The sequence below is a fragment of the Oncorhynchus tshawytscha genome, linkage group LG25 (genome assembly GCF_018296145.1).
Source record: "Oncorhynchus tshawytscha isolate Ot180627B linkage group LG25, Otsh_v2.0, whole genome shotgun sequence".
NCBI classification, from domain to species: domain Eukaryota; kingdom Metazoa; phylum Chordata; class Actinopteri; order Salmoniformes; family Salmonidae; genus Oncorhynchus; species Oncorhynchus tshawytscha.
In genome coordinates this window covers 37,457,565-37,484,571 of record NC_056453.1, presented here as the reverse complement: position 1 = coordinate 37,484,571, position 27,007 = coordinate 37,457,565, and the positions used below count along the sequence as shown (strand labels likewise).

The window sequence follows — 27,007 nt, the reverse complement described above, 5'->3', positions numbered from 1 at the left end:
TTCTCTCCCTCTTCTCTCTCTCTTTCTTTCTCCTCCTCCTCTCTCCCTCTCCTCCTCTTTCTCGCTCCTCCTCTTTCTCCCTCTCTCCTCTTTCTCTCTCCTCCTCTTTTCTCTCCTCCTCTTTCTCCTCTCTCCTCTTTCTCCCTCTCTCCTCTCTCTTTCTCCTCCTCTCTTTCTCTCTCCTCCTCTTTCTCTCTCCTCCTCTTTCTCCCTCTCTCTCTCTCTCTCCTCTTTCTCGCTCCTCCTCTTTCTCCCTCTCTCCTCTTCTCCTCATCTTTCTCTCTCCTCCTCTTTCTCCCTCTCTCCTCTTTCTCTCTGCCCTCTTTCTCTTCTCCTCTCTCTCTCTCCTCCTCTTTCTCCCTCTCTCCTCTTTCTCTCCCTCCTCTTTCTGCTCCTCCTCTTTCTCTCTCTCCTCTTTCTCTCCTCTTTCTCCTCTCTCCTCTTTCTCTCTCTCTCCTCTTTCTCTCTCCTCCTCTTTCTCTCTCCTCCTCTTTCTCCCTCTCTCCTCTTTCTCCCTCTCTCCTCTTTCTCTCTCTCTCCTATTTCTCTCTCTCCTCTTTCTCTCTCCTCCTCTTTCTCGCTCCTCCTCTTTCTCTCTCTCCTCTCTCTCTCCTCCTCTTTCTCTCTCCTCCTCTTTCTCTCTCTCTCCTCTTTCTCTCTCCTCCCTCTTTCTCCCTCTCTCTCTCCTCTTTCTCGCTCCTCCTCTTTCTCCCTCTCTCCTCTCTCTCTCCTCCTCTTTCTCTCTCCTCCTCTTTCTCCCTCTCTCCTCTTTCTTGCTGCCCTCTTTCTCCCTCTCTCCTCTTTCTCTCTCCTGCTCTTTCTACCTCCTCCTCTTTCTCGCTGCCCTCTTTCTCCCTCTCCTCTTTCTCTCTCCTCCTCTTTCTCCCTCTCTCCTCTTTCTCTCTCCTCCTCTTTCTCCCCTCTCCTCTCTCTCTCTCCTCCTCTTTCTCCCTCCTCTCTCTTTCTCTCTCCTCCTCTTTCTCTCTCTCTCCTCTTTCTCTCCTCCTCTTTCTCTCTCCTCCTCTTTCTCTCTCCTCCTCTTTCTCTCTCCTCTCTTTCTCTCTCTCCTCTTTCTCCCTGTCTCCTCTTTCTCCCTTTCTCCTCTTTCTCTCTCCTCCTCTTTCTCCCTCTCTCCTCTTTCTCTCTCCTCCTCTTTCTCTCTCCTCCTCTTTCTCCCTCTCTCCTCTTTCTCTCTCCTCCTCTTTTCTGCCCTCTTTCTCTCCTCCTCTTTCTCTCTCCCTCTTTCTCGCTCCTCCTCTTTCTCCCTCTCTCCTCTTTCTCTCTCCTCCTCTTTCTCCCTCTCTCCTCTTTCTCTCTCCTCCTCTTTCTCTCCTCTTTCTCCCTCCTCTCTTTCTCTCTCCTCCTCTTTCTCGCTCCTCCTCTTTCTCTCTCCTCCTCTTTCTCCCTCCTCTTTCTCTCTTCTCTCTTTCTCCCTCTCTTCTCTTTCTCTCTCCTCCTCTTTCTCCCTCCTCCTCTTTCTCTCCTCTTTCTCTCCCCCTCTCTCCCTCTCCTCCTCTTTCTCTCTCCTCCTCTCTCTCCCTCTCTCCTCTTTCTCCCTCTCTCCTCTTTCTCTCTCCTCCTCTTTCTCTCCCTCTCTTTCTCCCTCTCTCCTTCTCTCCTCCTCTTTCTCGCTCCTCCTCTTTCTCTCTCCTCCTCTTCTCTCCTCTCCTCTTTCTCTCTCCTCCTCTTTCTCGCTCCTCCTCTTTCTCCCTCTCTCTCTCTTTCATCTTTCTCTCTCCTCCTCTTTCTCCCTCTCTCCTCTTTCTCTCCTCTTTCTCCCATTCTCCTCTTTCTCTCTCCTCCTCTTTCTCTCTCTCCTCTTTCTCTCTCTCTCCTCTTTCTCCTCTTTCTCTCCTCCTCTTTCTTGCTCCTCCTCTTTCTCCCTCTCTCCTCTTTCTCTCTCCTCCTCTTTCTCTCTCTCCTCTTTCTCTCTCCTCCTCTTTCTCCCTCTCTCCTCTTTCTCCCTCTCTCCTCTTTCTCTCTCTCTCCTCTTTCTCTCTTCTCCTCTTTCTCTCTCCTCCTCTTTCTCCCTTCCTCCTCTTTCTCCTCCTCTTTCTCTCTCCTCCTCTTTCTCTCTCCTCCTCTTTCTCCCTCTCTCCTCTTTCTCCCTCCTCTTCTCCCTCTCTCCTCCTCTTTCTCCCTCCTCCTCTTTCTCCCTTCTCCTCTTTCTCTCTCCTCCTCTTTCTCTCTCCTCCTCTTTCTCCCTCTCTCCTCTTTCTCTCTCCTCCTCTTTCTCCCTCTCTCCTCTTTCTCTTTCCTCCTCTTTCTCTCTCCTCCTCTTTTTCTCCTCTTTCTCTCCTCTTTCTCTCTCCTCCTCTTTCTCCCTCCTCCCTTTCTTTCTCCTCTTTCTCTCTCCTCTTTCTCTCTCCTCCTCTTTCTCGCTCCTCCTCTTTCTCTCTCCTCCTCTTTCTCGCTCCTCCTCTTTCTCCCTCTCTCCTCTTTCTCTCTCCTCCTCTTTCTCCCTCTCTCCTCTTTCTCTCTCCTCCTCTTTCTTGCTCCTCCTCTTTCTCCCTCTCTCCTCTTTCTCTCTCCTCCTCTTTCTCCCTCCTCCTCTTTCTCTCTCCTCCTCTTTCTCGCCCTCCTCTTTCTCTCTCCTCCTCTTTCTCCCTCCTCTTTTCTCTCCTCCTCTTTCTCCCTCTCTCCTCTTTCTCTCTCCTCCTCTTTCTCTCTCCTCCTCTTTCTCCCTCTCTCTCTTTCTCTCTCCTCCTCTTTCTCGCTCCTCCTCTTTCTCCCTCTCTCCTCTTTCTCTCTCCTCCTCTTTCTCTCTCCTCTTTCTCTCTCCTTCTCTCCTCTCTTTCTCCCTTCTCCTCTTTCTCTCTCCTCCTCTTTCTCCCTCTCTCCTCTTTCTCTCTCCTCCTCTTTCTCTCTCCTCCTCTTTCTCTCTCCTCCTCTTTTCTCTCCTCTCTTTCTCTCTCCTCCTCTTTCTCTCTCCTCCTCTTTCTCTCTCCTCCTCTTTCTCCCTCTCTCCTCTTTCTCTCTCCTCCTCTCTCTCTCCTCTTCTCTCCTCCTCTTTCTCCCTCTTCTTTCTCTCCTCCTCTTTCTCTCTCCTCCTCTTTATCTCTCCTCCTCCTCTTTCTCCCTCTCTCCTCTCTCTCTCTCCTCTTTTCGCTCCTCCTCTTTCTCTCTCCTCCTCTTTCTCCCTCTCTCCTCTCTCTCTCCTCTTTCTCGCTCCTCCTCTTTCTCCCTCTCTCCTCTCTCTCTCCTCATCTTTCTCTCTCCTCCTCTTTCTCCCTCTCTCCTCTTTCTCACTGCCCTCTTTCTCCCATTCTCCTCTTTCTCTCTCCTCCTCTTTCTCCCTCTCTCCTCTTTCTCTCTCCTCCTCTTTCTCGCTCCACCTCTTTCTCTCCTCCTCTTTCTCGCTCCTCCTCTTTCTCCCTCTCTCCTCTTTCTCTCTCCTCCTCTTTCTCCCTCTCTCCTCTTTCTCTCTCCTCCTCTTTCTCCCTCTCTCCTCTTTCTCCCTCTCTCCTCTTTCTCTCTCCTCCTCTTTCTCCCTCTCTCCTCTCTCTCTCCTCCTCTTTCTCCTCCTCCTCTTTCTCTCTCCTCCTCTTTCTCCCTCTCTCTCTCTTTCTCCCTCTCTCCTCTCTTCTCCTCTCTCTCTTCTCTCTCTCTCTTTCTCTCTCCTCCTCTTTCTCCCTCTCTCCTCTTTCTCACTGCCCTCTTTCTCCCTCTCTCCTCTTTCTCTCTCCTGCTCTTTCTACCTCTCTCCTCTTTCTCGCTGCCCTCTTTCTCCCTCTCTCCTCTTTCTCTCTCCTGCTCTTTCTACCTCTCTCCTCTTTCTCGCTGCCCTCTTTCTCCCTCTCTACTCTTTCTCTTTCCTCCTCTTTCTCTCTCCTCCTCTTTCCCGCTCCTCCTCTTTCTCCCTCTCTCCTCTCTCTCTCTCCTCCTCTTTCTCCCTCTCTCCTCTCTCTCTCTCCTCCTCTTTCTCCCTCTCTCCTCTTTCTATCTCCTCCTCTTTCCCGCTCCTCCTCTTTCTCCCTCTCTCCTCTCTCTCTCTCCTCCTCTTTCTCCCTCTCTCTCTCTCTCTCTCCTCCTCTTTCTCCCTCTCTCCTCTTTCTCTCTCCTCCTCTTTCTTCTCCCTCTCTCTCTCTCTCTCTCCTCCTCTTTCTCCCTCTCTCCTCTCTCTCTCTCCTCCTCTTTTCTCTCCTCCTCTTTCTCTCTCCTCCTCTTTCTCCCTCCTCCTCTCTCTCTCTCTCCTCCTCTCTCTCTCCTCCTCTCCTCTCTCTCCTCCTCTCTCTCTCTCCTCCTCTTTCTCCCTCTCTCCTCTTTCTCTCTCCTCCTCTTTCTCTCTCCTCCTCTTTCCGCTCCCCCTCTTTCTCCCTCTCTCCTCTCTCTCTCTCCTCCTCTTTCTCCCTCTCTCCTCTCTCTCCTCCTCTTTCTCTCTCCTCCTCTTTCTCCCTCTCTTCTCTTTCTCTCTCCTCCTCTTTCTCCCTCTTTCCTCTTTCTCTCTCCTCCTCTTTCTCGCTCCCCTTCTCTCTCGCCTCCTCTTTCTCGCTCCTCCTCTTTCTCCCTCTCTCCTCTTTCTCTCTCCTCCTCTTTCTCTCTCCTCCTCTTTCTCCCTCTCTCCTCTCTCTCTCTCCTCCTCTTTCTCCCTCTCTCCTCTCTCTCTCTCCTCCTCTTTCTCACTCCTCCTCTTTCTCTCTCCTCCTCTTTCTCCCTCTCTCTCTCTCTCTCTCTCCTCCTCTTTCTCCCTCTCTCCTCTCTCTCTCTCCTCCTCTTTCTCCCTCTCTCCTCTCTCTCTCTCCTCCACTTTCTCACTCCTCCTCTTTCTCTCTCCTCCTCTTTCTCCCTCTCTCCTCTTTCTCTACACATTTTCTTCTTCTTTCTCCACCTCTACTCTATGTCCTCTCTTCCTTCTGTCCTTTTCACCCTATTCTTCTTCTCTTTTCCTTTCTCTTTCGAGCAGAGGAAGGTTTTGACTTGCCCTTTGCTTAATGTGTGTGTGTGTGTTTGTGTATGTGTGTATGTGTGTGTGTGTGTTTGTGTGTGTGTGTGTTTCTGCGTGCGTGCGTGTGTGTGTGTGTGTGTGTGTGTGTGTGTGACAGTGGTAGCGCAGGCTCAGCAGGTAAGATATATTACACATCACTCTCTTCATTTAGGTTCATGAAAAATAAAACTTGAGGTGACCCATTTCTCACTGGGCATCTCACATACACAACTGAGTGACATTTCTTAACTCAATGTTCTGTGCTGAATGTTCTCGTGAGCTCCTTCTGTGCAAGGCAGCTTCTCCTCTCCACTACTGGAGCACATGGAAAACTGTGAGGTCAATTAGACTAAAAGAGCGGGTAAAATGTTACGGTTATGTTTGGGTGGCAGGTAGCGGCAGGTAGCGTAGCGGTTTAGCACGTAACCGAACGGTTACTGGTTCAAATCCCAGAGCCAACTAGATGAAAAATTGGACTATGTGCCCTTGACCAATGCACTTAACCCTGATTGCTCCTGTAAGTCACCCTGGAAAAGCACGTCTGCTAAGTGACGTAAATGTAATGGTGATGTTGTGGTGATAACCGAAGACAGACTCATGACATATGAAGTTAATTAAGTCACTGTCATTATTTTGATTTTCAAATAACAAATTATTTTATTGGTGAGAAACGCAACAAGTCACACCTTGATTGGTTTCACCTGTCTTTGTGATTGTCTCCACCCCCCTCCAGGTGTCGCCCATCTTCCCCATTATCCCCTGTGCATTTATATCTGTATTTTCTGTTTGTCTGTGGCCAGTTAGGACTATCAGAACTCAGGATAAGACCCAGACGAAGACAGCAAGAATAGCAGATGTTTATTTACCAAACAGGCAGAGGTTCGTAATTGGGTCAGAGTCAGGAAGGTACAGAAAGGCAGGCAGGCTAAGGGGTCAGGGCAGGCAGAATGGTCAGAACAATGGAAACTAGGAAACATAAATTTGAGAAAAACAGGAAGACGGTAAAGCACGCTGGTAAGACCTGACAAGACAAACTTTGCAACAGACAAACAGAGAACACAGATATAAATACACAGTGGATAATGGGGAAGATGGGCGATACCTGGAGGGGGGTGGAGACAAGTACAAAGACAGGTTAAACAGATCAGAGTGTGAGGAAGTATAGAAAACCACAATAGCTTTATGTTGATCATAGAAACCTTCTGAAAAGATGCCTTGATTTTATTCCAGACTTTTTGACACTTTTAGAACATTTAGAACTTGTACAACTTTTAGAACATTTAGAACTTTTAGAACATTTAGAACATTTAGAACATTTAGAACTTTTAGAACATTTGGAACTTTTAGAACATTTAGAACATTTAGACCTTTTAGAAGATTGAGAACTTTTAGAACTTTTACAAGAGAGAGAGACAGAGAGAGAGAAACAGAGAGAGTCAGACATAGAGAGAGACATAGAGAGAGACAGAGAGAGAGAGAGAGTCAGAGAGAGACATAGAGAGAGAGAAACAGAGAGAGACAGACATAGAGAGAGACATAGAGAGAGACAGAGAGAGAGACAGAGAGAGAGACAGACAGAGAGAGATAGAGACAGAGAGAGAGAACAGAGAGAGAGAGAGAGAGAGAGAGAGAGACATAGAGAGAGAGAGAGACAGAGAGAGAGACAGAGAGAGAGACATAGAGAGAGACATAGAGAGAGACACAGAGAGACATATAGAGAGAGACAGAGAGAAAGAGAGAGAGACAGACATAGAGAGAGACAGAGAGAGAGACAGAGGAGAGACAGGAGTCAGAGAGACAGAGACAGAGAGAGACAGAGAGACAGAGAGAGAGACAGAGACAGAAAGAGAGAGAGAGACATAGAGAGAGAGAGAGAGAGTGAGAGACAGAGAGAGAGACAGAGAGAGAGAGAGAGAGAGAGAGAGAGAGAGAGAGAGAGAGAGAGGTCTGGTAAGGGAGGGACGACCCATGTCAAGAAAAGGTCTGAGACTTGTGCCTGCGTGCGTGTCTGCGGTGTGAGAGTGTGTGTGTGTGTGTGTGTGTTTATTAGATTTGAGCATCTCTCTCCTGGCGTTTTATTGAGGGACAGAGAGACAGGGCACTGATTGCTTGTGTCACCTCTCATTCTTAACGCTTGTGGCTTTTTTATTGCAAAACCGTGGGTGATCATAACTCAATTAAAATAGACAGACCAAACTGGGTTTTCGTCTCATGCCTCTCTCTCCGTTTCTACCCATCCTCCTTTCCTCTACGTTCAGATAGAAATATACTATGTAGGACAAACATGCCTGTCTGACATGAAGCATAATCAATCACGGCAGTTCTACTTGTGGCACTTCTATCTGCAACGATGGACAATCTACTGCCCTGGTAGTCCCCAAAGACACGGAAACCCTGCGCTATAGTGTTGTATATCACATATCTTATTTTAAACATACTAAGCATGATACACTGATTGGCCAACAAGCATTAACCATTCTCTCTCCCTCCCTCTCTCTCTCTCTCTCTCTCTCTCTCTCTCTCTCTCTCTCTCTCTTCAATTCAATTCAATTCAAGAGCTTTATTGGCATGGTAAACATGTGTTAACATTGCCAAAGCAAGTGAATATATATGATATACAAAAGTGAAATAAACATTAAAAATGAAGAGTAACCATTTAACATACATAAGGTTCAAAAGAATAAAGACAAATGTCATATTATATCATATTATGTGTATATACACTGTTGTAACAATGTATAAATGGTTACTGTACAAAAGGGAAAATAAATAAGCATAAATACTGGTTGTATTTACAATGGTGTGTGTTCTTCACTGGTTGCCCTGTTCTCGTGGCAACAGGTCACTAATCTTGCTGATCTGATGGCACACTGTGGAATTTCACCCAGTAGATATGGGAGTTTATCAAAATCCAGTTTGTTTTTTAATTCTTTGTGGATCTGTGTAATCTGAGGGAAATATGTCTCTCTAATATGGTCATACATTTGGCCGGAGGTTAGGATGTGCAGCTCAGTTTCCACCTCATTTTGTGGGCAGTGAGCACATAGTCTGTCTTCTCTTGAGAGCCATGTCTGCCTACGGCGGCCTTTCTCAATAGCAGGGCTATGCTCACTGAGTCTGTACATAGTCAAAGCTTTCCTTAAATTTGGGTCAGTCACAGTGGTCAGGTATTCTGCCGCTGTGTACTCTCTGTTTAGGGACAAATAGCATTCTAGTTTGCTCTGTTTTCTTGTTAATTCTTTCCAATGTGTTAAGTAATTATCTTTTTCTTTTCTCATGATTTGCTTGGGTGTAATTGTGTTGCTGTCCTGGGGCTCTGTGGGGTGTGTTTGTGTTTGTGAACAGAGCCCCAGGACCAGCTTGCTTAGGGGACTCTTCTCCAGGTTCATCTCTCTGTAAGTGATGGCTTTGTTATGGAAGGTTTGGGAATCATTTCTTTTCAGGTGGTTGTAGAATTGAAGGGCTCTTTCCTGGATTTTGATAAGTAGTGGGTATCGGCCTAATTCTGCTCTGCATGCATTATTTGGTGTTCTACGTTGTACACTGAGGATATTTTTTTGCAGAATTCTGCATGCAGAGTCTCAATTTGGTGTTTGTCCCATTTTGTGAAGTCTTGGTTGGTGAGCGGACCCCAGACCTCACAACCATAAAGGGCAATGTGTTCTATAACTGATTCAAGTATTTTTAGCCAGATCCTAATTGGTATGTTGATTTTTATGTTCCTTTGGATGGCAAGAAGACCCTTCATGCCTTGTCTCTCAGATCGTTCACAGCTTTGTGGAAGTTACCTGTGGCGCTGATGTTTAGGTCTCTCTCTCTCTTCAGGGTAACCAAGAGGGGCCAGCCCCCCCGGAAGCGATGGCCCAGCCCTACCCCCAGCCCAGTACACCCCCAGAACGGCATTCCAACGGAGTACACCCCTCCCCACCCCCACCCGCCAGCAGACTACACGGGTCAGAGCACGGTGGCAGAGCACGCTCTAACGCTGTACACACCCACACAGACACACAGCGAACAGCCCGGCAACGAGAACAACACACCCACCCTCACAGCCACACTATCGGTGAGTGAAGAGTGATAAAATCACACATGCACAGAAAAACAGTCACGTGCACAAGCACACACACATACAGGGTGTACACACACGCACACACACCACCTTCACCGTAAAAAGGTAATATCGTAGGTCTATGAATTTTGTACGGAGGGGAGAAAGAGGAGGATGAGCCTCCTTCCCTGATAAGGCTCACTCCTCCTCTGCCATCTTTTCAATTTGCTGTTAAATATAATTTAGTTCTTGTTTTCCACACCACTGTCTAGACAGACCTGGTGTAATAGAGAGAGGGGAGATGGAGTGATGGAATCATGAGAGAGAGACCGATAGAAGAGGGAGATCAACATAGACAGTGTGGGGGGAGAGAGAGAGAGAGAGAGAGAGAGAGAGAGAGAGAGAGAGAGAGAGAGAGAGGGAAGGGGGAGAGAGAGGGGGGAGAGAGGGGGAGATAGAGAGGGGGGGGGGGGAGAGAGGGAGAGCGAATCAGGACCAAGGCCAGTCAGTCTTCTGAAGCCTCTCTCTCTCCCAGACCAGAGTTCATACAGACAGACATGAAAGATTCGCTTTGCCCCAAATCTGAAACTCCACTTCAAATCAGAGGAGAGGGGGATGGAGAGAGGGAGTGGAAGAAGAGCCGAAAGAAAGAAGAGTGAGGTGAGGGGCAAAGAGGAGTAAGATAGAGAACGATATAGTTCTGCCTGAGAGTCATGTAGCTAGTTATAAAGCAAGCTGTTATGTAGTTGGACTATATTTACTGTACTGTATGTGGTTGGACTATATTTACTGTACTGTATGTGATTGGACTATATTTACTGTACTGTATGTGATTGGACTATATTTACTGTACTATATGTGGTTGGACTGGAATCTTAGTACACACACACACACTATTAACTCAGTAGAATCATATCTATCATCACAGCCTTATGACAGGCTATAAGTCACAAATGTGGTAGTCTCTCTCTCTCTCTCTCTCTCTCTCTCTCTCTCTCTCTCTCTCTATGTCTCTCTGTCTCTGTCTCTGTCTCTGTCTCTCTCTCTCTCTCTCTCTCTCTCTCACACACACACACACACACACACACGTTATATATTCAGTTCCTTTCTCCCTTACTGTTTGAGTTTAGGAGTCTTCGGACTGTTTGAGGACTTTGGAAGAGTCCACAGTAGACAGTATAGAAGCTGTGGAGTTCAGCAGTGAGCATTTGTCAGCTTTAAATTGACAGTCACTTTAGAGAGTTTGAACAGGAGTGGAATAGAGTAGAGTGTGAGCCGAGGGAGGGAGGGAGGGAGGGGAGGGAGGGAGGGAGGGAGGGAGGGAGGGAGGGGGAGGGAGGGAGGGAGGGAGGGAGGGAGGGAGGGAGGGAGGGAGGGAAAATCCTTTATTGAAATTGAGTTGAGAGAAAGTGAGTGAGAGAAAAAGAGAGAGAGCGAGATAGAATGAGAAAAACTCTTGTTGTAATTGAATTGAGAGAGAGAGAGAGAGCTTGACATTTTATAAAACCTTAATTTTATATCAGATTTAACACAAATTTTGGCGCACTGCCTTTTCAGAAATTACACAACAAATGTGTCATTCTTAAATAAACGTACAATTAAAATAAATGGAAAAAAATTGCTCCTTCATAAATCCACTTCTCCTCAATCAATGGGAGATCTTTCACAACTCAAAATCAACTTTAAACGAATCTTTTAAAAACACATCTGACATCCTTATCCCTTGTCTATCTCCTTTTTCCAACTCAGAAAAACTTGACATCTTAGCTTGTCCCAAAATAAAATGTAAAGTTGACATCTTAGCTTGTCCCAAAATAAAATGTCAAGTTGACATCTTAGCTTGTCCCAAAATAAAATGTAAAGTTGACATCTTAGCTTGTCCCAAAATAAAATGTCAAGTTGACATCTTAGCTTGTCCCAAAATAAAATGTAAAGTTGACATCTTAGCTTGTCCCAAAATAAAATGTAAAGTTGACATCTTAGCTTGTCCCAAAATAAAATGTAAAGTTGACATCTTAGCTTGTCCCAAAATAAAATGTAAAGTTGACATCTTAGCTTGTCCCAAAATAAAATGTAAAGTTGACATCTTAGCTTGTCCCAAAATAAAATGTAAAGTTGACATCTTAGCTTGTCCCAAAATAAAATGTAAAGTTGACATCTTAGCTTGTCCCAAAATAAAATGTAAAGTTGACATCTCAGCTTGTCCCAAAATAAAATGTAAAGTTGACATCTCAGCTTGTCCCAAAATAAAATGTAAAGTTGACATCTTAGCTTGTCCCAAAATAAAATGTAAACTTGACATCATCTTAGCTTGTCCCAAAATAAAATGTAAACTTGACATCTCAGCTTGTCCCAAAATAAAATGTAAACTTGACATCTTAGCTTGTCCCAAAATAAAATGTAAACTTGACATCTTAGTAAACTTGACATTGTCCCAAAATAAAATGTAAAGTTGACATCTTAGCTTGTCCCAAAATAAAATGTAAAGTTGACATCTCAGCTTGTCCCAAAATAAAATGTAAAGTTGACATCTCAGCTTGTCCCAAAATAAAATGTAAAGTTGACATCTCAGCTTGTCCCAAAATAAAATGTAAAGTTGACATCTTAGCTTGTCCCAAAATAAAATGTAAAGTTGACATCTTCTTTTCCTTCGCTTACTGTATTGAAACCCCCAAATGAAAACAGTGTTATTGATAATCTCCCCCTACAGCTGTACACACAGACTGTAACATTTCCAACAGAGGTTTTATCCTGTCACACTCTCTCCATTAACAGTGAAACATTGTTTATCTGATATAACGGACATCCATCTCCGACGTCTGAATTAATAACAGATACAACAGCATTAACTTCAATGATGCCATGCAAAACCCTCCATTACATATCACTAGTATCCTTTAGTAATGGTGGCTTGTACAGTGTTCTCCATGCTGGCTTTACCTTGTCATCAACACCCCCCATTACATATCACCAGTCCCCTGTACAGTGTTCTCCATGCTGGCTTTACCTTGTCATCAACACCCCCCATTACATATCACCAGTCCCCTGTACAGTGCTCTTCCATGCTGGCTTTACCTTGTCATCAACACCCTCCATTACATATCACCAGTCCCCTGTACAGTGTTCTCCATGCTGGCTTTACCTTGTCATCAACACCCCCATTACATATCACCAGTCCCCTGTACAGTGCTCTTCCATGCTGGCTTTACCTTGTCATCAACACCCCCCATTACATATCACCAGTCCCCTGTACAGTGTTCTCCATGCTGGCTTTACCTTGTCATCAACACCCTCCATTACATATCACCAGTCCCCTGTACAGTGTTCTCCATGCTGGCTTTACCTTGTCATCAAGGCCCAGTTTTACCCTTCAAGGAGTGTCTTTTCTATTTTTCAATTTATCTTTATGTAAAAACCTTGACACACCCCCTATATAACTCCTTCCCATTCACCTCATCCAAACCCACCGCTTCCAACCCTCTCAAATCCACTAATGAAGCCTTCTGTCTGACTCTGGGATATCGGGTTTAATCCTTAGTCTGTCTGACTCTGGGATATCGGGTATAATCCTTACTCTGTCTGACTCTGGGATATCGGGTTTAATCCTTAGTCTGTCTGACTCTGGGATATCGGGTATAATCCTTAGTCTGTCTGACTCTGGGATATCGGGTATAATCCTTAGTCTGTCTGACTCTGGGATATCGGGTATAATCCTTACTCTGTCTGACTCTGGGATATCGGGTTTAATCCTTAGTCTGTCTGACTCTGGGATATCGGGTATAATCCTTAGTCTGTCTGACTCTGGGATATCGGGTATAATCCTTATTCTGTCTGACTCTGGGATATCGGGTATAATCCTTAGTCTGTCTGACTCTGGGATATCGGGTATAATCCTTAGTCTGTCTGACTCTGGGATATCGGGTTTAATCCTTAGTCTGTCTGACTCTGGGATATCGGGTTTAATCCTTAGTCTGGGAAATTAGGCGTCTTCATCTGGTGCCTTTTCTTGTAACTCTTGAGCATAATCCACTCTTCTGTTGACAGAGCCTTCCTACAATTTCCCAGCAGTTGTCCAACGATCCTTTCAGACCTCACCCCCAAATGTTCAGCCACCCGTCCTCCATCCATTCATGTGGGCAGCCAATGCACTGACTCAGCCTTAGTGTGTCTGGATACCTTCATTATACTCCAAACCCTAAGAAGGCCTCTGTAAAGCGGAGGTACTCCACCCCTAGAAGTCTGGCTACTATCAATGAAAAATAAAGCCTTCTTTAAATCTAATCCCCCTACCTGCTGTATTACCTGACCTGCCACCCCTCTCCACACCTAATTTTTCGGTCCATAAAGCAACCTTTGAATAAACTGAAACGGGAAAGCAGCAGCCCTACTAGCAAAATGTACAAGACCTTGTCCCCTCCTCTTTTGACAAATACAAAACACTTTGTGGAACTCAATGATATTTATCCCCCAAAAATCTAGAATAATTGCCTGTATCTTGGCCAGAAGGCCAGATGGTGGCTCTGAACAGGACAACCGATGCCACAGTGCAGAGGCAACCACATTGTTAATCCGATCAACCATGAGACTCAAACTATCCACCTCCGCTTCATTTCTCACCAAAATAACTACATCAGCAAAGGCTGAGAGATGAATAGGAGGAATATCCTCTGAAAGGTACACCCCCTCAATGCGACTTCTAATGATAATTAGTAGTGGCTGTATTGCAATGGCATACAACATTCCGGACAACGAACACCCCTGTCTAATTTTTTATTATTACTATTTTTTTAAGACATCTGTGATATCATTATTATTATTTTTATTTTTTATTTTTTTATTTTACCCCTTTTTCTCCCCAATTTCGTGGTATCCAATTGTTATAGTAGCTACTATCTTGTCTTATCGCTACAACTCCCATACGGGCTCGGGAGAGATGAAGGTTGAAAGTCATGCGTCTGCCGATACATAAACCAACTAAGCCGCACTGCTTCTTAACACAGCGCGCAACCAACCCGGAAGCCAGCCGTACCAATGTGTCAGAGGAAACACTGTGCACCTGGCAACCTTGGTTAGTGCGCACTGCACCCGGCCCGCCACAGGAGTCGCTGGTGCGCGATGAGTCAAGGATATCCATACCGGCCAAGCCCTCTGTAACCCGGACGACACTGGGCCAATTGTGCATCGCCCCACGGACCTCCCGGTTGCGACAGAGCCTGGGCACGAACCCAGAGTCTCTGGTGTCACAGCGCCCTTAACCACTGCGCCACCCGGGAGGCTCACCCTTGCCTAATTTACACACTTTCAAAGGAGCATTCAAGCCACCGCTAACTTTCAATACACTTTCAATGTCAACATATATGATCATGGCAGTATAATCAGAGCTGAAACCAAAAGCCTCAAAATGTCACGTTCTGACCTTAGTTCCTTTGTTATCTCTTTGTTTTAGGTTGGTCAGGGTGTGAGTTGGGGTGGGTAGTCTATGTTCTTTTTTCTATGTGTTTGGCCTAGTATGGTTCTCAATCAGAGTCAGGTGTCGTTCGTTGTCTCGGATTGAGAATCATACTTAGGTAGCCTGTTTTCCCCATTTTAGTTGTGGTTGATTGTTTCCTGTTTAGGTTGTTTCCCTGACAGAACGGTGTGCTTTCGTTTTCTCCGGTTGTCATTTTGTTTGTGTTTTTTATGAACATTAAATTTGAACAATTTCCACGCTGCGCTTTGGTCTCATTCCAACGACGATCGTTACAGAATCACCCACCAACCAAGGACCAAGCAGCGTGGTATCGGGCAGCAGCGATCTCCGGACTCATGGACATGGGTGGAGATCTCCTACTCTCCCAGAAACCTCTCCACCTCTCCCATAAACCTCTCAACCTCTCACATAAACCTCTCCACCTCTCCCAGAAATCTCTCCACCTCTCCCAGAAACCTCTCCACCTCTTCCCAGAAACCTCTCCACCTCTCCCAGAAACCTCTCCATCTCTCCCATAAACCTCTCTACCTCTCCCAGAAACCTCTCCACCTCTCGCAGAAACCTCTCCACCTCTTCCAGAAATCTCTCCACATCTACCATAAACCTCTCCACATCTCCCATAAACCTCTCCATCTCTCCAACTCTCCCAGAAACCTCTCCACCTCTCCCAGAAACCTCTCCACCTCTCGCAGAAACCTCTCCACCTCTTCCAGAAATCTCTCCACATCTCCCATAAACCTCTCCATCTCTCCACCTCTCCAACTCTCCCAGAAACCTCTCCACCTCTCCCAGAAACCTCTCCACCTCTCCCAGAAACCTCTCCACATCTACCATAAACCTCTCCACCTCTCCACCTCTCCCAGAAACCTCTCCACATCTCCCAGAACAAACTACAACATTTCCTGAAGTGATCATCACTCAGTAAAGTTGTATTAAAATGTCAGTATGCACTTTTAGGGTTTACAGTGTTAATGTACACCACCTCTGTTATTAAACTATGATCTGAAAATCCCACCGGGGATCACACTTGACTTACAGACCTGAGATTGATGCTCAAAACAATAAAACCTATCTAACCTGGCCAGAGAGATGGTGTTCTCTTTCACATTGGCCCATGTGTACTGTCTCGTGCCTCCATTTTGACTCTGCCAAATATCACATAGTTCATGTGTTACAATAAGGCGTTTTAAAAAATGTCTTTGAGGCTTTATGAGGTTCTTTGTGATTTCTATCTAAATCACTGACTGTGCAGTTAAAATCCCCCAGCAAGAAATAAATAATCCTCAGTATTACATTTCTCAATGGTATTTGATAATGTCTCTAAAAAACATACCCTCTCGACTGCCACTACAGGGGCATATACATTTATTAAACACATAGTGGTGTTTTCAGACCTCACTCTAATTTTTAATAACCTCCCCTCAACTACCTCTTCAAACTCGTATGACAAAGGCAAAAACCTTTTGAGAACAGGATGGCCACACCCCTACGTTTTTAGTTTTCATGACCCCCGTTTCTGATGTCACTTCCCTTTGCCTTTATTAACTCATCACTACGGCTCTCTTAAAACTGATGTCACTTCCCTTTCCCTTTATTAACTCATACACTACGGCTCTCTTAAAACTGATGTCACTTCCCTTTCCCTTTATTAACTCATACACTACGGCTCTCTTAAAACTGATGTCACTTCCCTTTCCCTTTATTAACTCATACGGCTCTCTTAAAACTCACGGCTCTTTCCCTTTAAAACTGATGTCACTTCCCTTTCCCTTTATTAACTCATACACTACGGCTCTCTTAAAACTGATGTCACTTCCCTTTCCCTTTATTAACTCATACACTACGGCTCTCTTAAAACTGATGTCACTTCCCTTTCCCTTTATTAACTCATACACTACGGCTCTCTTAAAACTGATGTCACTTCCCTTTCCCTTTATTAACTCATACACTACGGCTCTCTTAAAACTGATGTCACTTCCCTTTCCCTTTATTAACTCATACACTACGGCTCTCTTAAAACTGCTCATGACTGAAAAAGACTATGGAGTAAGAAACAGAAAACACATCTCTATACAGAGTTAAAACTGCGACTGAACTCTTTAATTTCCTTTAGAATTTACCACACTTTCTTTAGTCTAGCAATTTCTGGGCTTGTCAAACCACCCACCGTTGTTTTTCACATCAGAAACTTTGATTCAATAAACAATTCATATTCTGGAAAAAAATCTGTTACATTATAATACTGCATATGTTTCTTCCCTTTTGTCAAATCCTATTTTGTTGAGAAGGATTATCTGCCTCACTATCGCATCATCCCCAGGGGAAAACTTCACCATCTCTACAACCTGTTTATCCTCAACTGATTTATCAATCTTTACCTTCCTTTTGGAATTAGAACCTTCACCACCCCTTAAATCCTTCCTCTTGGAATTAGAACCTTCGTCACCCCTTAAATCCTTCCTCTCAGAATTAGAACCTTCACCACCCCTTAAATCCTTCCTCTTAGAATTACAACCTTCGTCACCCCTTAAATCCTTCCTCTTAGAATTAGAACCTTCATCACCCCTTAAATCCTTCCTCTTGGAATTAGAACCTTCACCACCCCTTAAATTCTTCCTCTTGGAATTAGAACCTTCACCACCCCTTAAATCCTTCCTTTTGGAATTAGAACCTTCACCACCCCTTAAATTTTCATTTTATGCCTCTGCACTTTGAAAACAGCTTCTTCATTTTCCATTCATAAAGCAGGATCACCGACGTCTGTGTCTCCCAAAACACAACACAACTCTCAACTATCATATTCACCTTCTCAAAGGAGTCTAGGAATATCACTACAGCGCTATTCATCCTTGAGGCTGATTTTATGCCATCATACCCAATGATAGCGCCAGCTGCTAAGCTACATTCTTCCACAGAACACCCTGCCTCAGTGGGAATCTTCACCCTTTCAAACTCTACAGCTCCACAAGTGACCATTACAATCAGTCCCTCCCGCTGGTTACGCCCTCGAGAGAACCAACCTCAACGATCCCACCACCCCTATACGTGCTTAGTGATAGTGAGACTATATAAACTTAAAACAACTCAACTAATCAATATATATACACAGTATGTGATGGTTGCTGATAATGGGCCTCTGTACGCCTATGTAGATCTTCCATTAAAAATCAGCCATTTCCAGCTACAATAATCATTTACAGCATTAACAATGTCTACACTGTATTTCTGATCAATCTGATGTATTTTAATGGTAAAAAACTGTTGCTTTTCTTTCAAAAACAAGGACATTTCGAAGTGACCCCAAACTTTTGAACTGTCAGGTATATTTGAGTTTTATTGGTTCTTTAATCAGAACAACAGTTTTCAGCTGTGTTAACATAATTGAAAAAGGGTTTTCTAATGATCAATTAGCCTTTTAAAATGACAGACTTGGATTAGCTAACACAACGTGCCTTTGGAACACAATCGCTCCTGCTTCCCGACTCACTCCCAGCATACACTCTGACTAGAGAGAGACAAAAGCCCTTATTGAAAGTGTATTTAGAGAGAGAGAGAGAAAGAGAAAGAAAGAGAGAGAAAAAGAAAGAAAGAGAGAGAAAGAGAGAGAGAAAGAGAGAGAGAGAGAGAGAGAAAGAGAGAGAGAAAGAGAGAGAGAGAGAGAGAAAAAAGCCCTTATTGAAATTGTATTTAGAGAGAGAAAGAGAAAGAAAGAGAGAGAAAGAGAGAGAGAGAGAGAGAGAGAAAAAGCGAGAGAAAGAGAGAGAGAGAGAGAGAGAGAGAGAGAGAGAAAGAGAAAAAAAGCCCTCATTGAAATTGAATTTAGAGAGAGAAAGAGAAAGAAGAGAAAGAGAGAGAAAGAAGAGAGAGAGAGAGAGAGAGAGAGAAAAAGCGAGAGAAAGAGAGAGAAAGAGAGAGAGAGAGAGAGAGAGAGAGAGAGAGAGAGAGAGAACTGCTCCCTAACAGGCTAATGACACAGTCTTCAGTCAAATTTGACCCCCATAACTACCGTGGGATATGCGTCAACAGCAACCTTGGGAAAATCCTCTGCATTGTCATTGACAGCAGACTCATACATTTCCTCAGTGAAAACAATGTACTAGGCAAATGTCAAATTGGCTTTTTACCAAATTACCGTATGACAGACCCCGTATTCACCCTGCACACCCTAATTGACAAACAAACAAACCAAAACAAAGGCAAAGTAATCTCAAGCTTTGTTGATTTCAAAAAAAGCATTTGACTCAATTTGGCATGAGGGTCTGCTATACAAATTGATGGTATTGGGGCAAAAACATATGACATTATAAAATCTATGTACACAAACAACAACACAATCCAGAAAAGACCACAGTGTGCCATCACAACAGCTAGATGTGTGACCTGTTGCCTTAAGAAAAGGGCAACCAGTGAAAAACAAACACCATTGTAAATACAACCCACATTTTTCCGCTTTTGTACTTTAACTATTTGCACATCGTTACAAAACTGTATATAGACATAATATGTCATTTGAAATTGATTTTTTATTTTATTTATTTAATATATTTCCAATGCCAATAAAGCCCCTTAAATTGGATTTAACAGAGACAGAGTGAAAGAGACAAAGAGAGTTGAATTGAGAGAGAAATGGAAATAGAAAGGGAGAGAGACTACAAGAAGCCTAGAGAGACAGAGACTTGTGTCAGTGTTTCATTAGTCACTTTACAGATATTTGGCCATTCAGTTTTACAGTCGGAGAGAGAATGTGGAGTTACGGAACAGAGAGAATGTAGAGTTACGGAACAGAGAGAATGCGGAGTTACGGAACAGAGAGAATGTGGAGTTACGGAACAGAGAGAATGTGGAGTTACGGAACAGAGAGAATGTGGAGTTACGGAACAGAGAGAATGTGGAGTTACGGAACAGAGAGAATGTGGAGTTACGGACGGAACAGAGAGAATGTGGAGTTACGGAACAGAGAGAATGTGGAGTTACGGAACAGAAGAGAGTTTGGAGTTACGGAACAGAGAGAGTTTGGAGTTACGGAACAGAGAGAATGTGGAGTTACGGAACAGAGAGAATGTGGAGTTACGGAACAGAGAGAATGTGGAGTTACGGAACAGAGAGAATGTGGAGTTACGGAACAGAGAGAATGTGGAGTTACGGAACAGAGAGAATGTGGAGTTACGGAACAGAACAGAGAGAAGTTTGGAGTTACGGAACAGAGATAATGTGGAGTTACGGAACAGAGAGAATGTGGAGTTACGGAAACAGAACAGAGAATGTGGAGTTACGGAACAGAGAGAGTTTGGAGTTACGGAACAGAGAGAATGTGGAGTTACGGAACAGAGAGAATGTGGAGTTACGGAACAGAGAGAATGTGGAGTTACGGAACAGAGAGAATGTGGAGTTACGGAACAGAGAGAATGTGGAGTTACGGAACAGAGAGAATGTGGAGTTACGGAACAGAGAGAATGTGGAGTTACGGAACAGAGAGAATGTGGAGTTACGGAACAGAGAGAATGTGGAGTTACGGAACAGAGAGAGTTTGGAGTTACGGAACAGAGAGAATGTGGAGTTACGGAACAGTTACGGAACAGAATGTGGAGTTACGGAACAGAGAGAATGTGGAGTACGGAACGAGAATGTGGAGTTACGGAACAGAATGTGGAGTTACGGAACAGAGAGAATGTGGAGTTACGGAACAGAGAGAATGTGGAGTTACGGAACAGAGAGAATGTGGAGTTACGGAACAGAGAGAATGTGGAGTTACGGAACAGAGAGAATGTGGAGTTACGGAACAGAGAGAATGTGGAGTTACGGAACAGAGAGAGTTTGGAGTTGTAGTGTATTCAGACTTCTACTTTTTCCACATTTTGCTACATTGGGTCTTGTTCTAAAATGAGTTAAATACCTTTTTCCTCTCATAAATCTACACCCAATACCCCATAATGACAAAGCAAAGGAAATTTACACAAGTTACATAATCACATTTACATAAGTATTCAGACCCTTTACTCAGTACTTTATTGAAGCACCTTTGGCAGCGATTACAACCTGGAGTCTTTTGGGTTATTTTTGGGCATGACGCTAGAAGCATTGAATGAGTTTCTCCGATTCTTCTCTCAAGCTCTGTCAGGTTGAATGAGGAGCGTTGCTGCCCAGCTATTTTTAGGTCTCTCCAGAGATGTTAGATTGGGTTCAAGTCCGGGCTTTGGCTGGGTCACTCATGGACATTCAGAGACTTGTCCCGAAGCCACTCCTGCGTTGTCTTGGCTGTGTGCTTAGGGTCATTGTCCTGTTGGAAGGTGAACATTCGCCCAAGTCTGAGGTCCTGAGAGCTCTGGAGCAGGTTTTCGTCAAGGATCCCTTTGTACTTTTATTAAATTATATTATTATTATTATATTATTTATTGACTGACTATGGATTTCCAATATCTGTACAACACTGCTATTTGTGGGGTTAATTTTAAGTGAATATATAGATTTTTTAACCATTCGTGAACCTGTGACCAGAAACAAGCTACATAGAGACAATACCAGAATTGTAACGGTTTTCTTCGTTAAAGGAGAGGAGGACCAAAATGCAGCGTGGTTAGAGATCAACATGTTTAATCAAGACCATACACGAGAACACTACCAAATACAAAACAACAAATGTGAAAACTGAAACAGTCCTATCTGGTGCAATGGCACAAAGACAGAAGACAACCACTCCACAAAGTACCCACAGAATATGGCTGCCTAAATATGGTTCCCAATCAGAGACAACGATAGACAGCTGCCTCTAATTGAGAACCAATCTAGGCAACCATAGACATACAAACTACCTAGAAAGGAAACAGCCCCATAAACATACAAAAAACCCTAGACCAGACAAAACACATAAATCCCTCATGTCACACCCTGACCTAACCAAAATAATAAAGAAAACAAAGATAACTAAGGCCAGGGCGTGACAAGAATAAATGAATCTAGTGATTCTGTCTCTTCACAACCAAATCTACAGAGCTGAGATTGTTGTATGCCCCATATATATAGTATTCTGTTGGTTGCAATAATTGTGTATAATAATTCATATTGAAAAACTCTAAGTGTTGAATCAAGTGTTGTTTTTTCTACCAGTTCATAAACAATGTGCCATCGAAACTCTCTTCCCTATTTTGCACCATGCATTTTTGTTGCCAACATTTTTGTCCTCAAATGAAACTGGTTTCTATTTTTCTATTTTTCTATTTAATTCCTTTCAGACAATTTGTATCTTTAATATTTGGCAGGCAAACAAATTCCCTACTTTCTCCCTTGTCCACTTGCATCCTCCATTTTTGTGGTAATGCTGAAATTAATAAATTTTTGATAGCAGCACGTGACATAACTCCACCGTTTATATTCATAATATCATTAACCTCTCTAGGGTACGTTGGACGGTAGCGTCCCACATGTCAACAGCCAGTGAAACTGCAGGGCGACAAATTCAAAACAACAGAAATCCCATAATTAAAATTCCTCAAACATACATGTATTTTAAACCATTTTAACGATACACTTGTTGTAAATCCAGCCACAGTGTCCGATTTCAAAAGGGCTTTACGAAAGCACACCAAACGATTATGTTAGGTCTGCACCAAGTCACAGAAAAACACAGCCATTTTTCCAGCCATAGAGAGGAGTCATAAAATGCAGAAATATAGATACATTTATTCACTAACCTTTGATGATCTTCATTAGATGACACTCATAGGACTTCATGTTACACAATACATGTATGTCTTGTTGGCGCGTTATGTTCAGTAGTTCCAAAACTACCAGTGATTTTGCAGAGAGCCACAATTTACAGAAATACTCATAATAAACATTGATAAAAGATACATGTGTTATACGTGGAATTTTAGATCCACTTCTCCTAAATGAAACCGCTGTGTCAGATTTCAAAAAACTTTATGGAAAAAGCACACCATGCAATAATCTGAGTATGGCGCTCAGACGACAAATCAAGCCAAACAGATATGCGCCATGTTGGAGTCAACAGAAGTCAGAAATAGCATTATAAATATTCACTTACTTTTGATGATCTTCATCAGAATGCACTCCCAGGAATCCCGTTCCACAATAAATGTTTGTTTTGTTCAATAATGTCCATCATTTATGTCCAAATAGCTCCTTTTGTTAGTTTCAAGAGTCAGTATATTTGAGTTTAACCATAACATTTGTTGTAATATTTGTTCTATCTTTTCAGTAGGATAAAAACTTAAATTGTAACCATATTTGTACGGCTTGTTTAAGAAAAGGTGATACTTTAAACAACATTTCATTTTCAATTAGTTGGAAATGAGAAGTTGTAATCTGTATGAAGGCAAAAAAAATAATTTTTGAACAATGGATGAGCCTTTCTTATTCCACTGGAGAACCATTTGGGGTTTAAGTATAACTTATGTATGAGTGAAGCTTTTAGTGAGAGGTTTAAAGCTTTCAAATATTTTTTGCCATCCAAACCTATATTAATTATATAAATAGGCACATTTAATTTTGTCTGGCTTAGCATTCCAAATAAAATGTTTTTTTTTTTTTGCTCATTTGTTTTCAAAAATAAGTTGTCTGGAGTAGGCAGCTACATTAAAGTAATCCAGGTAATTATATATACATTTTAGTCGTACTTCATCAAACACTGTTTCAAGATCTGCTATGAAGAACAGGCCTGGTATCTTTGATGTTTCATAATGTTCAATTGTTTCAAGTAATTGTCATGTATTATCTCCAATAAATCATCTGTGTAAAAACCTGTTTGATCAGGATGAACAATATCTGGTAAAAAAACTTTTTTATACTATGTGCTATGCATTTCGCCGGGATTTTTGCAGCACTACATTGAAGTGTTAGAGTCCAGTTTTTAAAATAGACTGGATCTTTATACATACCACCTGGGTCCTGTTTAAGTCGTAATGAAATCAGAACTTCTTGTTGAGTACCTGAAAGTCTACCGTTTTTATAGGAGTAATTAAAACATGCTAATAATGGATCTTTGAGTACATCAAAAAAGGTCTGATATCCCTCTTCTGTTATACCATCAAGCCCTGGTGTTTTTCCACACTGAAAATATTTAATTGCCTCAAAAATGTCCTATTCCGTAAGTTGGCCTTCACACAGGTCTTTCAGTTTATTTTACATTATTAATATTTTTTTATGAGGAAAGGAATCCTTATAGTTAACATAATTCAGAGGAGACTGAGAATAAAACATATGCTTCAAATATTTGCTTCCTCTTTTGAATCGTAGTGTATTTGTAACGAGTTTCTGTAAGTTCTTTTTGGTAGCATTTTCCATCCAAATTGCTTTATTTTTTAAATACTTTACACTTGATCGTTCTTGAATAAATAACCTATTTTGTGCCTCTAAAAGCACATTTAAAAGTGTCCCATACAAAAAGGGGATCTGCTGTACCTATGTTGTGCAGAAAAAAAGTCAGTTAATTAATTATTTTGTCTTAGTGAAGAACATATTGTCATCCAATAGGCTTTGACTAAATTTAGAGTTCTATGGAGACCAATTAGATGGTCGTCCGATCACATTCTGTCTCCTACTAATATTTTTTTAAACTTTTGATGCCAGCAAGAACGAGACCAGGAAGAAATCAAGACGGCTACAGTAGCTTGATTAAGCCTCCTCCATGTATATCTCACTAGGTCAGGATATTAAGCCTCCTCCATGTATATCTCACTAGGTCAGGATATTAAGCCTCCTCCATGTATATCTCACTAGGTCAGGATATTAAACCTCCTCCATGTATATCTCACTAGGTCAGGATATTAAACCTCCTCCATGTATATCTCACTAGGTCAGGATATTAAACCTCCTCCATGTATATCTCACTAGGTCAGGATATTAAGCCTCCTCCATGTATATCTCACTAGGTCAGGATATTAAGCCTCCTCCATGTATATCTCACTAGGTCAGGATATTAAGCCTCCTCCATGTATATCTCACTAGGTCAGGATATTAAACCTCCTCCATGTATATCTCACTAGGTCAGGATATTAAACCTCCTCCATGTATATCTCACTAGGTCAGGATATTAAGCCTCCTCCATGTATATCTCACTAGGTCAGGATATTAAACCTCCTCCATGTATATCTCACTTGGTCAGGATATTAAGCCTCCTCCATGTATATCTCACTAGGTCAGGATATTAAGCCTCCTCCATGTATATCTCACTAGGTCAGGATATTAAACCTCCTCCATGTATATCTCACTTGGTCAGGATATTAAGCCTCCTCCATGTATATCTCACTAGGTCAGGATATTAAGCCTCCTCCATGTATATCTCACTAGGTCAGGATATTAAGCCTCCTCCATGTATATCTCACTAGGTCAGGATATTAAGCCTCCTCCATGTATATCTCACTAGGTCAGGATATTAAACCTCCTCCATGTATATCTCACTAGGTCAGGATATTAAACCTCCTCCATGTATATCTCACTAGGTCAGGATATTAAGCCTCCTCCATGTATATCTCACTAGGTCAGGATATTAAACCTCCTCCATGTATATCTCACTTGGTCAGGATATTAAGCCTCCTCCATGTATATCTCACTAGGTCAGGATATTAAGCCTCCTCCAGGTCAGGATATTAAGCCTCCTCCATGTATATCTCACTAGGTCAGGATATTAAACCTCCTCCATGTATATCTCACTAGGTCAGGATATTAAACCTCCTCCATGTATATCTCACTAGGTCAGGATATTAAGCCTCCTCCATGTATATCTCACTAGGTCAGGATATTAAACCTCCTCCATGTATATCTCACTTGGTCAGGATATTAAGCCTCCTCCATGTATATCTCACTAGGTCAGGATATTAAGCCTCCTCCATGTATATCTCACTAGGTCAGGATATTAAACCTCCTCCATGTATATCTCACTAGGTCAGGATATTAAGCCTCCTCCATGTATATCTCACTAGGTCAGGATATTAAGCCTCCTCCATGTATAACTCACTAGGTCAGGATATTAAACCTCCTCCATGTATATCTCACTAGGTCAGGATATTAAACCTCCTCCATGTATATCTCACTAGGTCAGGGTATTAAACCTCCTCCATGTATAACTCACTAGGTCAGGGTATTAAACCTCCACCATGTATATCTCACTAGGTCAGGGTATTAAACCTCCTCCATGTATATCTCACTAGGTCAGTAGTTTCAACCTCCATATATCCATTAGTTCTAATGCCCATATAGATTAATTTTACAGATATCTCTCTACTTTACTCAGTTCATCTTTGCCTCGATCCTCACTAGTCTCTCAGTCCCTACCACTGAAAAACATCCCCACATCATGATGCTGCCACCACCATGCTTCACTATAGGGCTGGTGATAGGTTTTCTCCAGATGTGACACTTGTCATTCAGGCCAAAGACTTCAATCTTGGTTTCATCAGACCAGAAAATCTTGTTTCTCATGGTCTGAGGGTCCTTTGGGTGCCTTTTGGCAAACTCCAAGCGGGCTTTTACTGAGAGTGGCTTTCGTCTGGCCACTACCATAAAGGCCTGATTGGTAGAGTGCTGCAGAGATGGTTCCCCTTCTGGAATGTTCTCTCATCTCCACAGAGGAACACTGGAGCTCTGTCAGAGTGACCATTGGGTTCTTGGTCACCTCCCTGACCAAGGCCCTTCTACCCCAATTGCTCAATTTGGCCGGACGGACAGCTCTAGGAAGAGTCTTGGTGGTTCCAAACTTCCTCCATTTAAGAATGATGGAGGTCACTGTGTTCTTGGGGACCTTCAATGCTGCAGAAATGTTTTGGTACTCTTCCCCAGATCTGTGCCTCGACACAATCCTGTCTCGGAACTCTATGGACAATTCCTTCAACCTCACGGCTTGGTTTTTGCTCTGACATGCACTGTCAACTGTGGGACCTTTATATAGACAGGTGTGTGCCTTTCCAAATCATGTCCAATCATTTGAATTTGCCACAGGTGGACTCCAATCAAGTTGTAGAAACATCTCAAGGATGATCAATGGAAACAGGATGCAACTGAGTTCAATTCCGAGACTCACAGCAAAGGGTCTGAATACTTGTCAATAAGGTATTTCGGGTTCCAAATTTGCCAAAAAATTGAAAACCTGTTTTCGCTTTGTCATTATGGGTATTGTGTGTAGATTGTTGAGAAAAATAAATAATTAAATTAATTTTAGAATAAGGCTCGAATGCACTGTATGTAGGTGTGTTAGTCTGTGTGAGAGGGTGGGTCTCCTCCCTGTGGATGGACAGACTTACAGACAAACCAGACAGACAAACCAGACAGAAAAAAACAGACAGACAGACAGACAGACAGACAGACAGACAGACAGACAGACAGACAGACAGACAGACAGACCAGACAGATCGACAGACAGACAGACAGAGACAGACAGACAGACAGACAGACAGACAGACAGACAGACAGACAGACAGACAGACAGACAGATCGACAGACTGGCAGGCAGGCAGACAAACAGGCTGACAGACAGGCTGACAGACAGACAGACAGACAGACAGACAGACAGACAGACAGACAGACAGACAGACAGACAGACAGATCGACAGAC

The 27,007-nt window shown here is 43.1% G+C and overlaps 1 pseudogene; it reads left to right on the top strand.

Annotated features, from left to right (window-relative positions):
- The first annotated feature begins 8,782 nt into the window (after nucleotides 1–8,782).
- LOC121840861 overlaps nucleotides 8,783–27,007 on the top strand; it is a 96,893-nt pseudogene continuing 78,668 nt past the window's right edge.